Here is a 14,391-nt window from a genome sequence, read left to right as displayed (position 1 = left end):
GACATGTTTTACAGCAGAGGTACCACCTGAACCCCAGCGGAAAATTTAAATTCCAGTTAGGCAGCCCGGCGCCGAACAATAATTCAATCAATTAGGTAATGGGTGGCAAGATTGAATTTAAAAATCGCGCTCTGGATTACGTAACTAAAAGTTTAATTGGCATGGAATATATGTAGTTACAATATAGTATATTAGAGGATATAAATCTCTGTATTTTGACATATTCCAAAAATTACTTAACATATTAAAACTGCTAAACAGCTGTGACAGAGTGAACTTTAATTTGTAGAAGGTGTTTTTTGTTATATTTCTAAGAATAATTATTATTGACTAAAATATATAAATTGATTAGACATAGCGTTTGCTGTTTAATCCGTTGTGACAAAAAAATACTTACCAAGAATAGCTAAACGATTCGATTTTTTAGAAACTGTGAATGTTGGGGTCGTTGAATGATTACTAGAGTTAACTATAAAATAATTTTTATAAGATAGAGTTCCTTTATGAGAAACCATTAATTTCAAATAGATATTTCCTTTTCCCTAAACAAATTCAAGAAAGGGGATTCTCTTTGTTTACTTATCGAAACAAAACGTCCATTTAGCCCTTCGACAGGCAATTCTGTCTATTGAATTCTTATTGTGCGAACAATTTACACGAACGTTGTGGCCTGACATGCAACTTCATTTTATTGGCCACAGACCACAATCGAAGCCCTCACAGCATTTAATCGGTTCGTTTTGTGCTCTGCTTGCGGCTTGTCTACGTATTTACTCTTTTTACGGCTGTTACACAATTGATTCTAATCGAGAAGATCGATATTGACATTATTCGTTTCTTTTAAGAATCCTTTATTGTTTAATTTAATTCTAGTAATTTAATATTTGTTGTATTGATTTTATTGTTGAAGTGAAATTGATTGACATATTCAATTAGTTTCGGTCACTTCCTGTTTCACCGGAAATGAATACAACTTTTGATTTTTAAATGGTATCTTCGATTTTTTTAATTTGTTTCGTAGAAAATGACCGAATGACATATCATATGTCAACTTCTGACATTTTCGCATATGAGCCACCCCTGTTCCATTTGAAAAAAATGAGATATGGCTAAAAATACGATTTGGGCATATTTTAAGCGGCCAGGACAGGACACGAAAAATATTAGACGATCAAATTTATTTTTTCAAGGCTTCTTGATTAAAAATTAAAATACGGTTTTGTTTTAAGCGAAAATGCCAAAAGTTGGCATATGATATTACAGTTGAGGGTGGGAACCTTTGGTGTTACACAGCAAAATAAAATCACTAAATCACCACAATACACCAAAACACTTTTACTTTTACACTGGACGCGCGTTACGCTAACCATGTTAGCATCATCAGCAGATGATTATAAACTGAATTTTGATGATTATAAACTAAAATAGGATCTACAAGTTGAGCGTTTATATACTCGCTCAGTGGGCACCGAGTGGGCGTGGCAAGATCTAACCAACCGAGTCAGAGCCCACCGAGCGTAACAGTTAAATTTCCGCCACTAGAGTAGTAGGAACAAAGAACTTGAAGGAATTGGACCGTTGTCTCTATTCATACTATCTTTACATTTATTAATTCTGACGCTCTCATATGCATCTAATTACCTGTAATTTGAGACTTGTTTAATTAATTTTAAATTATTAAGATCTATACAATGTTCTTTATCAACAATATGTTTGGCAACGCAAGATTTATACGGTCTACCATATATTATCTGAGCTAAATGTTCTTTAAATCTAGTTAATATTGATCTTCTAGTATGCCCAACATATTTCTGATTACAATCTTTATAAGAAATCTCATAAATACCCGACCTTTCCAGTGGAGGTGTTGTATCCTTTGAATTACCTAATAATTGTTGTAATTTATTATTAGCACTATACACAAGTTTATAATTGACATTCTTAAAAATTCCTTTTAGACCACGGGATAACTCTCTATCAAACGATATTGAAAAATAATTTGACGTATCCTTCTCCACTTGAAAAGTCGAATTTTCAGAAATCATTAACCTATACCTACGTTTTCTAATTATTTTATCAACTAGTGAAGGAGAATATCCATTACACTCGGCTACACTCCTAATGTAATCTCTTTCTATTTCATATCTTTCGCTGGAAAGTGGAAAACTAAGTAATCTATGAACTAAGAAATTTAAACTAGCCATTTTATGTTCAACAGTATTATATGATTCATTAGGTTAGGTCAGTTTATAATCATCTTCTGATGATGCTAACAAGGTTAGCGAAACGCGCGTCCAGTGTAAAAGTAAAAGTGTTTTGGTGTATTGTGGTGATTTAGTGTTTTTATTTTGCTTTTTCATATATGTCATTCTATTTAGAATGTAATTTTCTATCGAATAAATAATAATAATAGTCATTTACGGTAAAACAGGAAGTGACGAAAAGCAATTGAATACGTCAATTAATCCTAATTTATGTCATATACTAACATACAAATCTCGTTTTTTTTTAAATAAAGAAGTTTTGGTTGGTTTATCTGAAAAAATAAAGCCACTTTTGAGACGTACCCGAATACTGGGTGTTGCAATTTTTATATCACACAGTATATTATTTACATCAAAATCCTGTATAATTAACCTTAGTAAATCAGTTTGACCAGTTTCTTTGGCCGTAGAGCGCTATATTTTAAAAAATCTTTCTCATGTTAACTTGTACAGGGTGGGTCAAATTCGACGCTTTTAAATGGAAACACCCTTTTCTATAGGAGATAGACGAAAACTAATATCGGTGGCTGGAGCTCAATTTTTATCAAAAACATGATGGTGAAAACCGCACATCAATATCTGTTACCGTTACGGAGTTACGGGGTGTTTTTCAAAAATGTGCATTTTTAACAAATCGTTTAAAACCAAACTTTTTTACTATGGAAAATTTTATATTTCTATGAAAACATTTCCAAAGCATCTTTTTACGTAGAATTTAATGGTTCAAGTATTTTTTTTTAATTAAAAATTTAAGAATGATCAACAGAAAAATTGATTTTTTATTTGGGACACCCTCTATATTCTTAATTAACTGGAAAGAATTTAAAATTACCTTTCGAAAAATATAGCATACCTGATATTTTGTTCCCCTTCGAAATACAGAAAGTGGGCCACTTTTAACTAGTAGGCTTTGGACCCCTTATTGGTGATATGCCCTTAATGGAACTCGAAAACATATTTTCCCAGCAGGACGATGGATCGCCTCTGAACGCTGAAGTTATCAGCAAATTTTTGCAGCCAATTTCAAGAATAATTGAATAGCTAACCAAGATCCTAGCCGTTGGCCGTCGAGGCCGCCTGACTTAGTGCCTATGCATCTAATCCTATGGATACATTTGCCGAAGAATAAAGGTTCCTTATTCTTCCGTATAATCTAGACAAGAATTAGAAATACTTAGCAGTTGTGAGAGGGTATCTTTCACCCCCAGCCGGTGCCGTTCAAAGCCTACTTATTTAAAGCGGGCGAATTTTTATATACTCTATATCTCGAAGAGGAATCGAGCAAAATATCAAGTGTGTTATATTTTTGGAAAGGTAATTTTAAATTCTTTTCAATAAATTAAAAATATCAGGGTGTCCCATATAAAAAATCAAATTTTCTGTTGATAATTCTTAAACTATTAATTTTAATTTTTTTTTACTTAAACCATTAAATTCTACTTAAAAAGGTGCTTTGGAAATGTTTTCATAAAAATACAAAATTTTACATACCGTAAAATGGGGTGAATAGAAACAGTTTCGTAGGCTATTAGCGATATACCGGTTGATAAAAATGTGGTATTATGTTCCCGAATATTTTAAAACATTGGTCTTTGTTTGTTCTTTGCGTATACATATAATTTAATATAAGCGTATACATATAAATAATATAATATAATTAAATATTAAATAAAAATAACATTTGTGTTTCTATTCACCTTCTATTCGGGAGAATAGAAACACACATTGATGTTAAGGTTTTTATCTATTCTATTTCCAACAAGGTGGTTAGAAACAGTAAATTATTACATATTTAAGTAGGTTTAACAATAATTAACAATACATATAATATAACAACTTACATGTACCAGCTTATGTATTACTTTAAAAATAAATATTTTATTTATAAAGTTTTCGCGCCATACAAAATAGGTGATAAATCGATCTCACATTTATTGATCAGCTGATTGACAGAAACAGTCCTGCCACAGATAAAAATATAGTTTTTACATTTTATTGTGTATTACCAATGATAGAAAAATTAGATATGTCGACTCTTTTTACTTTGAATATTTTTAATCGTGATTTAATTTTTTTCAGAAATTTTGTTTCTATTCACCCCTATGTTTCTATTCACCCCATTTTACGGTAGCAAAAAAGTTACAGCGATTTGTTAAAAATTTATATTTTTGAAAAACACCCCGTAACTACGAAACGGTAACAGATATCGATATGCGGTTTTCCCCATCATGTTTTTGACAAAAATTGAGCTCCAGACACCGATATTAGTTTTCGTCTATCTCCTATAGAAAAGGGTGTTTCCATTTAAAAGCGTCGAATTTGACCCACCCTGTACATTTGAAGTACCTAACATTAAAAAGATTACTATCGCAAAAAATCGCAAAAAGAAACTGTCATTTTTAATTTCTCAAAACCATTAGGTATTCAAAAATCTAGTTGAATTCTTAGCACTTCTTATCCCTTTAACATTTTTCTTCTACCAAAATTAAAATATTAATAAAAAAACAGTGCTTACTTCAAGCAATCACTTTCCAGCGCTACACTCCAGTGCTTTTAACAACATTTTTCAACTTATCAAGCAAATTGGAAACTTAAATGGCAGGTTGTCAACTGACGTAAACTAAAGTTTTGTTTTCCACAGCCTTATATGTTAGATTAGCAGAATAATAACGAATTTATTATGGAAACTAAGCATAACCATCAAATTTAAATTAAAGTACGAGTTTATATTTATTTGCAAAAGAAAAACTACGAGATATAACTCTAATTTTTCACTAGTAAAAATGTCATAACATTTCAGTTCAAAAAAAAAGGAAAAGCGGCAGTATTTTCTATTAAATTCATTTCTACGTTGAATTAAAATTGCAAGCGAATACTAACAATGTAGCATGCTGGAAGTGACATGAACGAATAATATACAGCTAACTAAAAGACAGTTTATTACCCTGCGATTTACAATATCTGCTATAAAAATGGAACTGTAACATGCTTAAAATGGTCTATTGTAAAGCGGCATTTTAATCGATAGATTGAGATTTTCTTTCATGAAATAAAACCTAATTTATTAATTAATAAAAGACAATGAAGATAATTACTATTCAGATGTCATTGACTTGTCTTTAATACTATATACCGGGTGTTTTTCAAAAATGGCTTACCTCTGTAACTTTTTTATTTTCTCCTTTATGTGGACTTATCGTATTCTTCCAATTTCGTTTGTTACCTTCTGGTTAACAGTGTTTTGAAATTGTCCAACTTTACTTTTCTATTTTTATTTTATATAACTTTCTTATTTTTTCAGATAAATAAAACGAAATTTGATATGTTAGCATATGATACAAAGTGAAATTGATTGACGTATTCAGTTGTTTTCAGTAACTTTCTGTTTTACCAGAAATTACTGTAACTTTTGATTTAAAAAAAAATGGTACCTTTCAGTATTTTTTTTTACTTTATGTGATAGAAAATGAGAATGACATACCATATGTCAAGTTCAGACATTTTAAATTTGAAGTCAAACTTCTTACTAACAGCTATTAAACTGAAGAATTTGAAGAACATATTTGAAAAAGTGTAGTTTGAGATGTTGAAAAAGTAATAAATTAAAAATTAATAAATATTTTGATTCACTTTTACAAAATTTATATTAAAATGACCGTCTGTCCGTCTGAGGAATTCATTCGAGTACCTCTATCCAATTTGGTTCCAATGGACCCATAATTAAGAAAAATCCTGATGATTTCGTCCATTTAGAGACATCGGTTCGAAACGTCGAGGGCGTCATCCTGTAGCCCGTCCCCAATTATGCCAAAATCGACCCGCATTTTTCTTCAGTATCAAATCTTTAGTCTCACCCTGATGAAAATGTAAACGAAACGTCTTCTCCATCTTTTCCGACGACTTTCCGACGTGGCATTAACTTTTGACGTTTCTGACATCATGTGTCGTACACGGTTAAGTTGGCCTTGGTCCGATCTATCGACATACCAAATATGATGATGTGAAACTCCATCATAGTACACGAAACGTCGTCAAAATATCATTCTCTACACATACATTCCGAATTTCAGCTTTCTAGCCCACATAGGACGCTCCAAAGAGTGTGAGACAAGAACGTATATTAAAATTCTTAGTATAATTTAGTGGTTACTATTTTTTGTTAGCGTTAAACATTAAACTTTAAATTAGATTGAACTGCAGATAGTGCTAGTCATAACCAACCCTTATATTTGCGCCCTATTTGCCACTTTATTATTAACTTTAGAAAAAAAGTGTAATTTTTGATAGAGAATTTTATAACGAACAATTTTCTATATAGGTATTTTTGTCGAGAATTGCACCGTTGCCGAGATTATCTAAAAAAACTAAAAATGGGGGTAGAAACGATGTGCTGGGGGATGACGCACACTATTTAAGGGTGGGAACTTTTCGGTTTAGTAATCCTCATGCTATCCCCAACATACCTACCAATTTTCAAAACTTTCTGAAATTTGTCGGGTTTAAATCGTAATATTACTGGATTAAAACGGAAACTACTTGTCAGAAGTTAGGTTTATAGTTATACAAATTTCCCTAACGAACAAAAAAACGCTTAACGTTTCGGAAAGTGTATCTCTTTCCGTCGTCGGAAGCAAAAAAAAATACAAAGATAAAGAAAAAAACTATTTAAAATATTTAAATTCAACTATTCGAGAACACTTTAGTTTTTTAAAACAGATACGTCTACAAAAACCGTTGACGTTCTGTTAAAATGACATTATATCAAGTTAAACTTCAAAATTAACAGTTACTACCTGATAACAATTACTTAATAAGGTAAAACCAAAAAGCCTCTAACTTTCTGTATGATTATTTTTAATTTTTACGTATGTTATGTTCTTTAAAATCAAAGAAGCGATTGCCATACATTACTAACATCACAGAATATCTAACTACGCAACAGAAGCCTTGTTACATGTATAAAATTGTAGGTATCAAAAGGAGACAGGCTTTTAAAGCCTGTCTCCAAATCAGATATTTTGATGCGGTAGTTTCGCTACTACATAATAGAGGGCGATAAATTTAAAAGAAAATAGTTTTCTACAAACGAAATTTAAAAGAATTTTGTGCAGTGTTGCCATTGTGTAATTCATATTGTAATACTTCCTGATAAAGCTTACCTTCAAATTTGCTACATCATTTAAACATATTAAAATAGATCAGTGCTCTTTTTTCAAACGTTTAAGTCAGGTTTACGTATTTAACTTACCATGTTAGGTTGGGGTTAAAGCTTACGAGCTGAATTACAATCAGTTCCTGACGTTTGATTGTAATTGAATCCTGAATTTTGATTGTAATTCGGCGACAATGTAATAAGTATTGTTCTACTATTATGATACCACTTCCTGACGTTCAATTAATTGTGTTCATACTTTATACCGTATGATCGGGGAAAAACAGCATTAGCGATTTCTATGAAATGAAGATCGCTGTCATTTTATATGGGAAATAGTATACTATAATATAGTACCATATTACGATACATGGCGTTCGATTGAGCTTAAACTTGGTATTCTACTTATCTTTAGTAACACTGTAATATTATGGTACCATGGAGCATATAAATTGGTACCTTCTATAGTACTACATTATGATACCACTTCCTGACGTTCGATTGGGTTTGTATTTGATATATACTTGCGTATGTTTGATTATTATATGAAGTACATTGCAATATTATGGTACCGTGAAGTATATCAAGAGGTTCCATAATGTAGTACCATATTACGATACCATTTCCTGACGATCGATTGGGCTTAAACTTGGTATACTACGGATCTTCGGTGACATTGTAATATTATGGTACCTTGAAGCATATCGAGTGGAGTATAGTAGGAGTATAATATTATATCATTTCCTCGATTTCGATTGGGCCCAAATTTGGTATACTTGCGTTTTTTTATAAAGATTTGTTGTGTGCTACTGTATTTTAATAAATTATTTCCATTATTATTAAACTTATATTTCATTACTAACGTTCCAGCATTAATAAATATCACTATCAGTCGCCCTGTATATTTTTAAAGGTAATTAAAGGTATTTTCTTAGTTAACAATATAAGGTAGTGTATATTAAAAATGTATTTTTTGAGTATATTTTTTGTAATAATATACTAAAAACTATTTTAAAAGCCAAACGAATAATTAACATAAGTGTGTCTGACAAGAAAAGAAGAATAGAAAGAAACTATTATACACCAGAAAAAGAATGGGATGCCAATTAAAGGTCTTTTTGAATCTGGCAACTGTGCACGTTTAGGGGAGCTTCAAGGCCGTCGACGTGTCGTCGATCTAAAACCGAAAGTTCAAAATTTCCAATTATATTCTGATTATAATATTGTCGCGCCATCTAGTATTTTATTTGTGCAATTTTAGCTCTTTCATTTCGAGTATTTTTCTGTTGCGTTTATTTTTATTAGATTGTATTAAAAAAGCCTCTTTTATTTTTCTTTTAGAGACTGTCGCTTATTTCATTATAATTTTGGCGTTATTAAAATTTATTCTGTGCCCTGTGTCCCATGAATGCCGACAAATCTTAGATTTGTGAAAATGCCCCTTTCTTAAATAATCTTTATGTTCTTTAATTCCAATATTTAAGGGTCTAAATGTTTCACCCAATGCCCTCTATAAAAGATCAGCCTACGGGCGGACTTTTGTTTACTTCATCAGCTGTACATACTTAGATATTGGGTTAGATTCTGTATTCATATTTTGTCGGTTGATTTTTGGTATTATTTGTTATTGTAGTGCAAAAAACTAATTATTTTGGTGTTTAAGTGACATAAAGTACTACCACTTTTGTGACGCTAGCTCATGTGTCACGGCCTTGAATTTTTACTCCCACCGCGCGTAAAGAAGTTTTACTTCAAAAATGAACACTTCTTGGTAGTAATCAATAATTTATTTCCGTGTTTTATAATTTTATGATGTCAGATGCCACTATTAAGTCACAATACAGCTTTTATATAAACTATTAAATATTAATAAGCAAATAAAGACATTTTTTTAGATCGTAGCAAAATATCTTTTAATAAATTTAAAATAATATTCTCCCAGAATAAAACAAATATTTTAGATCGTAGCTAACACTGTATTTTTAGTTTTAATTATGTCCTGACAACAGTTGTGTGTCTTGGGGTTGATTTATTTGTTAGAACTCGATTTCAATTAAAACTTGGCGAAAACTTTGACGAAAAACGACTTTCTCGCATGGCGAGCAGCCGTTAGAACTTAGGATACAACATTTTAATGAACAGTGCTTTCCATAAAATCAATAAAATGAAAAATATAGGAAATAATATACAAGTACTGATTTCTTTCTAAAATCGACATCTATGAAACTATGAACCCTTCCTGGACACAAACGGTACATTGTGAGACAGGAAATTGTAGAGAGAAACAAGCCCTATAACATAGGATACAACATTTTAATGAACAGTGCTTTCCATAAAATCAATAAAATGAAAAATATAGGAAATAATATACAAGTACTGATTTCTTTCTAAAATCGACATCTATGAAACTATGAACCCTTCCTGGACACAAACGGTACATTGTGAGACAGGAAATTGTAGAGAGAAACAAGCCCTATAACATAGGATACAACATTTTAATGAACAGTGCTTTCCATAAAATCAATAAAATGAAAAATATAGGAAATAATATACAAGTACTGATTTCTTTCTAAAATCGACATCTATGAAACTATGAACCCTTCCTGGACACAAACGGTACATTGTGAGACAGGAAATTGTAGAGAGAAACAAGCCCTATAACATAGGATACAACATTTTAATGAACAGTGCTTTCCATAAAATCAATAAAATGAAAAATATAGGAAATAATATACAGTACTGATTTCTTTCTGAAACAAGCCCCTATAACATAGGATACAACATTTTAATGAACAGTGTTTTCCATAAAATCAATAAAATGAAAATATAGGAAATAATATACAAGTACTGATTTCTTTCAAAAATCGACAACTGTGAAACTATGAACCCTTCCTGGTCACAAACGGTACATTTTGAGACAGGAAATTGTAGAGAGAAACAAGCCCTATAACATAGGATACAACATTTTTAATGAACAGTGCTTTCCATAAAATCAATAAAATGAAAAATATAGGAAATAATATACATATAAAGTACTGATTTCTTTCGAAAATCGACAACTATAAAATTATGAACCCTTCCTGGTCACAAACGGTACATTGTGAGACAGGAAATTGTAGAGAGAAACAAGCCCTATAACATAGGATACAACATTTTAATGAACAGTGCTTTCCATAAAATCAATAAAATGAAAAATATAGGAAATAATATACAAGTACTGATTTCTTTCAAAAATCGACAACTGTGACTACATTTGTATGGTTCATAGTTTATTTGCAATTGGAGTATTTTTCTAACAATATAAATAGGTAACTATGAACCCTTCCTGGTCACAAACGGTACATTTTATGAGACAGGAAATTGTAGAGAGAAACAAGCCCTATAACATAGGATACAACATTTTAATCCAACAGTGCTTTCCATAAAATCAATAAAATGTAAAAATATAGGAAATAATATACAAGTACTGATTTCTTTCGAAAATCGACAACTATAAAATTATGAACCCTTCCTGGTCATTCAAACGGTACATTGTGAGACAGGAAATTGTAGAGAGAAACAAGCCCTATAACATAGGATACAACATTTTAATGAACAGTGCTTTCCATAAAATCAATAAAATGAAAAATATTGTGGAAATAATATACAAGTACTGATTTCTTTCGAAAATCGACAACTATAAAATTATGAACCCTTCCTGGTCACAAACGGTACATTGTGAGACAGAAATTGTAAAGAGAAACAAGCATTTCCGTGTTTTATAATTTTATGATGTCAGATGCCACCATTAAGTCACAATACAGCTTTTATATAAACTATTAAATATTAATAAGCAAATAAAGACATTTTTAGATCGTAACTAACACTGTATTTTTAGTTTTAATTATGTCCTGACAACAGTTGTGTGTCTTGGGGTTGATTTATTTGTTAGAACTCGATTTCAATTAAAACTTGGCGAAAACTTTGACGAAAAACGACTTTCTCGCATGGCGAGCAGCCGTTAGAACATAGGATACAACATTTTAATGAACAGTGCTTTCCATAAAATCAATAAAATGAAAAATATAGGAAATAATATACAAGTACTGATTTCTTTCTGAAAAATCGACAACTATAAAATTATGAACCCTTCCTGGTCACAAACGGTACATTGTGAGACAGGAAATTGTAGAGAGAAACAAGCCCTATAACATAGGATACAACATTTTAATGAACAGTGCTTTCCATAAAATCAATAAAATGAAAAAAATATAGGAAATAATATACAAGTACTGATTTCTTTTCGAAAATCGACAACTATAAAATTATGAACCCTTCCTGGTCACAAACGGTACATTGTGAGACAGGAAATTGTAGAGAGAAACAAGCCCTATAACATAGGATACAACATTTTAATGAACAGTGCTTTCCATAAAATCTTTCCATAAAAAATCAATAAAATGAAAATATAGGAAATAATATACAAGTACTGATTTCTTTCAAAAATCGACAACTGTGAAACTATGAACCCTTCCTGGTCACAAACGGTACATTGTGAGACAGGAAATTGTAGAGAGAAACAAGCCCTATAACATAGGATACAACATTTTAATGAACAGTGCTTTCCATAAAATCAATAAAATAAAAAATATAGGAAATAATATACAAGTACTGATTTCTTTCGAAAATCGACAACTATGAAATTATGAACTGTTCCTGGTCACAAACGGTACATTGTGAGACAGGAAATTGTAGAGAGAAACAAGCCCTATAACATAGGATACAACATTTTAATGAACAGTGCTTTCCATAAAATCAATAAAATGAAAAATATAGGAAATAATATACAAGTACTGATTTCTTTCGAAAATCGACAACTATGAAACTATGAACCCTTCCTGGTCACAAACGGTACATTGTGAGACAGGAAATTGTAGAGAGAAACAAGCCCTATAACATAGGATACAACATTTTAATGAACAGTGCTTTCCATAAAATCAATAAAATAAAAAATATAGGAAATAATATACAAGTACTGATTTCTTTCGAAAATCGACAACTATGAAATTATGAACCCTTCCTGGTCACAAACGGTACATTGTGAGACAGGAAATTGTAGAGAGAAACAAGCCCTATAACATAGGATACAACATTTTAATGAACAGTGCTTTCCATAAAATCAATAAAATGAAAAATATAGGAAATAATATACAAGTACTGATTTCTTTCAAAAATCGACAACTATGAAACTATGAACCCTTTCTGGTCACAAACGGTACATTGTGAGACAGGAAATTGTAGAGAGAAACAAGCCCTATAACATAGGATACAACATTTTAATGAACAGTGCTTTCCATAAAATATCTTTTTTCCATATCTGTATTGCAGCACATTTTTAGACAACTTCTTTATTTTTAAGATTTTGATAGTCAAACATCAACAAAATATTCCTTATGTTTGGATTAAATTTTCACAAAAATAAAGACATAATTTAAAATTCCGTTACAATACAGAAATAAATTGAAGTTTTGTGATTACAGTGATATATAATTTATATAGTTTTGTATCAAATTGCTCGCTATTTTATGGCAAGCGCTGAAGCTCTGCAAACCTTAATCAAGCCTTAATCAAAGCACGTGTGTTTGGCATTTTGGGTATGGCTTAACACGACAGGATCGGTCTTTACCCGACCCCTGAGAGCGACCCGAAAATACAGCGTAATAGACTCATAAGACAATAAATTTTCTTCTATTACCGATTTTCTTATTGCCTATATTATTAATTTATTGTAGATACAAATGAGTCTAAAACCACATAAAATAAAACAGTTAATTTTCAAAATAACTACAAACACAAAAATATGTTTTTTTTTATAAAATGTAACCGATTTTGTAGTATTTATTTATATTTTTATATGTATCCATTAAGGTACATTCAGGCTGAGAGCGTCGAGCGTCGCGTTTGCGCCGCGTTGTGGAATGTAAAATTGCCACAATATAGAAACAGAAATCTGCATGATCGGCTTTTAGGTATTTCTAGTAAGTATTTTTTCACAGTATGGGTAAATATATGAGAGCTTTCGCCGGACGCGACGCTCGACGCGACGCTCTCAGCCTGAATGTACCTTTACAGTTTAGATGTCATCGAATACATGTCCATTAAAAAATGATGATATGTTTTGAGCTAAGGGCTGAAGGATTTTAAGGTACTCTTTAATATATTTGAGATCAATGTCTTTCGTTCGTTTTTCAGGCTACATAATGAAGTCGGGGATTCACTAGATTCCCTTGAAAGACAACAGACTCAATACACAATAATAAAAACAAGTTCTGAAAAACTAACTTTTTATTTGCTTCTACTACAAGCAAATAAAATAGCCTGTTAAAAATTTGTCATAAAAATCTGACTTTAAGGTCTTTTCTAAAAAGACTTGCATATTTTAAAAGATTTAAGCGTTATTTAATGACTTAATACTATTTTTATTTCGGAATAAAATTTAAATCACAAATCATTTTCAAAATAAGTTAAATTTTAAGTTTTAAGTCAGCTTTCAAAAAATGATTTAATATGAAATGACTTAAAGAAGTCATTAAAATGATTTAAATCAATAAATGACTCAAGTTTTCTGTGAGTTTACAGCTCCGGTAGCCACACACATTCAGCTTTTTCTATGGCAGTTTTGTGGGGTCATAAATATGCACCTTTCAGGTTTTTGAAAAAGTTCATATTTACAATTTTTGTTTATTTTAATTTGCAAAGTTTGGATGTGACAGATTCACATTTCTGAGAGCAACGACGGCGACGATTGAATTTGTTTCCATGGCTAACTAAGTGAAATTGTTTTAAATTGATAAGAATTGGCTATAACTTAGTAATTTTTCGAAAAAAACATATAGCTTATATCGCTGAAAAGCTTAAAAAATGGCGCTTTTTATGAGGTTTGCGCTTTTTATGAGGCTAACTAATGGTTTCCATTAAAAAAAACATATGTTTGTG

The 14,391-nt window shown here is 31.0% G+C and overlaps 1 protein-coding gene across 1 annotated transcript in view; it reads left to right on the top strand.

The window, feature by feature from the left end:
* The window catches only part of LOC115876167 (von Willebrand factor A domain-containing protein 8), a 41,828-nt gene that overhangs the window by 11,445 nt on the left and 15,992 nt on the right, over positions 1-14,391 (top strand). The window lies entirely within an intron of this gene.

Source organism: Sitophilus oryzae, unplaced genomic scaffold (genome assembly GCF_002938485.1).
Source record: "Sitophilus oryzae breed Bouriz unplaced genomic scaffold, Soryzae_2.0 scaffold_1420_pilon_pilon, whole genome shotgun sequence".
Lineage (NCBI taxonomy): Eukaryota > Metazoa > Arthropoda > Insecta > Coleoptera > Curculionidae > Sitophilus > Sitophilus oryzae.
This window is presented reverse-complemented; position numbering and strand designations above follow the sequence as displayed.